Source organism: Bison bison, unplaced genomic scaffold (assembly GCF_000754665.1).
Source record: "Bison bison bison isolate TAMUID 2011002044 unplaced genomic scaffold, Bison_UMD1.0 scf7180017864333, whole genome shotgun sequence".
NCBI lineage: Eukaryota > Metazoa > Chordata > Mammalia > Artiodactyla > Bovidae > Bison > Bison bison.
In genome coordinates, this window is record NW_011494905.1 from 2108265 (window position 1) to 2110967 (window position 2703).

Sequence of the window (2703 nt, forward strand, 5' to 3'; positions counted from 1 at the left end):
AGGCAAGAATACTGAAGTGGCTTGCCATTCCCTTCTCCAGTGGACCACATTCTGTCAGATCTCTCCACCATGACCTGCCCATCTTGGGTTGCCCCATGGGCATGGCTTAGTTTCATTGAGTTAGACAAGGCTGAGGTCCTAGTGTGATTAGATTGACTAGTTTTCTGTGAGTATGGTTTCAGTGTGTTTGCCCTCTGATGCCCTCTTGCAACACCTACCGTCTTACTTGGGTTTCTCTTACTTTGGGCATGGGGTATCTCTTTACGGCTGCTCCAGCAAAGCGCAGCCATTGCTCCTTACCTTGAACAAGGGGTATCTCCTCACCGCCACTCTTCCTGACCTTCAACGTGGGATAGCTCCTCTAGGCCCTCCCCTGCGCAGCCTCGGCTCCTTGGATTTGGGGTTGCTCCTCCCGGCCGCCTCCCTTGGCCTCGGGTGTCAGGGTGTGGGGTAGCTCCTCCCACCTGCCGCCCCTGGCCTCAGAGGTCCTGGACAAATCTCAACACTTGGTCCTTAGATTTTCTCACCGGTAATATGGGAAGTATGCAGGAGCTGTTAATGTACAAGGGAAAATGAGGCCCTGAGCCTTGTAACCTTCTATTATGGGCTTTATGCCTTGAAGGTTTTCTTTACAAACAGGGTATTGATTGATTCTGGGAAGAAGTTTTGAGGGATCTACTCGAATCTTGATGGGAAGCATACTGTGGATCGTGCCCATAAGGAAAGTGGTAGCTGATTCAATAGAGACAAATGATCAGATTTCCAGAATCTACTCTACTACTGACAGAGATGGAACAAATAAAAGATCAAAAGATCATTTAATTCACCTCATGGGTCACTTTGATGATGACTGTCTGTTTTCTAGAATTATGCCCCCCTTTTTGGAGAAATATGTTCCAATATATTTCTCCAAGAAGTCTCTAATAAATTAATGAGGGCAGAGGACAGGGAAGCCTGGCATGCTGCAGTCCATGGGGTCGCAAAGAGTCAGACACGACTGAGCGACTGAAATGACTGAAAGGAACTAAGGGGGAAGGTGTGGATATCTCTCAAAAGGCCTAAACAAAAGGGAATGAGTTCAGACACAGGAACCTCTTGAGGCTCACTGGAGTGCCCCACCGTTAGAACTGTTTCAGTGCTTCAAGGAAAGGTCTGTCTATAGCTTTGGATTGAGTACAAAGAGTATATTCTAAAGGAAATCAACCCCAGAAACTCATTGGAAGGACTGATGCTGAAGCTCCAGTACTTTGGTCACCTGATGAAAAGAGCCAACTCATTATAAAAGACTCTGATGCTGGAAAAGATTCAGGACAAGAGAAGTGGGTGACAGAGGATAAGATGGTTAGATAGCATCACCGAATCAATGGACATGACTCTGAGCAAACTCCAGGAGGTAGTGAAGGACAGGAGAGTCTGGCATGTTACAGTCCATGGGGTTGCAAAGAGTCGGACATGAATTATCGACTGAGTAACAACAACAAAGAGTATGGCTCTAGTGTAAGTCAAATATGCTGCTGCTGCTGCTGCTGCTTCAGTCGTGTCCAACCCTGTGCGACCCCAGAGACAGCAGCCCAGCAGGCTCCTCTGTCCATGGGATTTTCCAGGCGAGAGTACTGGAGTGGGGTGCCATTGCCTTCTCTGAAGTCAACTATATACTTCAATAAAACATATATATTAAGAACAAAAATAGTATGGCTCTAGTGTCATTTAGGACTGGAAAAGATTCACCCCCCAATACAGAAAAATGTTTCTCTAAGGCATTTAAGAGGGATTATTAGGAAGAGCTCCTATAGTTCCTTGGAGCTTCATCATCGACAATCAGGAGGATGCTGGAAAGGCTGGTTGGAGGGCTAAGGGTACCTAAACCAGTTAAATTTGTAACAATCTCTTTTCCAAAGTCCTGGTCCTTTGCAATAGTAGAGGAAGCCAGGAAGGTTTTCATTTCGTTTAGGTGCCTTCATTTGTTGGAGTTGAATATTAGGATTTTGGCTGTCTTCCTTGGAGGTGACTCATCTAGAGAATGAGAGAGCTGGTTTGGCAAATTCACTAAATCTGAGCAGACATAGTTGCATTCTATCCTGATCCTTCTTTTAGAAGGGAAAGATCCTGGTTCAGCCCATTAATAAACATAGAGTTAAAAGCTACCCAGGTGGAATCAACATCATGTGGAAGACCAGAATCTGAAGTCTAGTGTGATATTCATGAACTGATTCATCAGAGTTTTATTTGCAAGCCTGGATTTTGTTCCCATCAACAGACTTTGGAAAAGCCCTAGGAATTTTTTAATGAGGTTGTTAGGGATTGCCTGAGCCTGATCATATATTATAGTAAGTTAGTGGACTGGACTCCCAGTTGTAATTCTAGAGACTTTTCAGGACTTCCCCAGTTAGTGGTTTTCATTCAATACTGGACCTGGTCTTCACCAATGAGCATATGAACTAGCTGATAAAAGTCAGAGAAACCATGCTGGTAAGGGAGTGGGGGGAGTTTCCGAGAAAAAGGAAAGTTTGATGGGAGAATTTGTCTGAAGGATTGGAAGATATATTGGAGGCACAGGCGTTATAGAAAAGAAAGAATATGGTGCCAGAGGCAAAGCCTGGGACAAAGAAACCAAGGAAAAAGAGCTTCAGGCTTTAGGAGCCTGTTTATCTTTCTTCCATCACTTGTTTGTGTCAGTTAATCTTTTTTTTTTTTTTTTTTCTT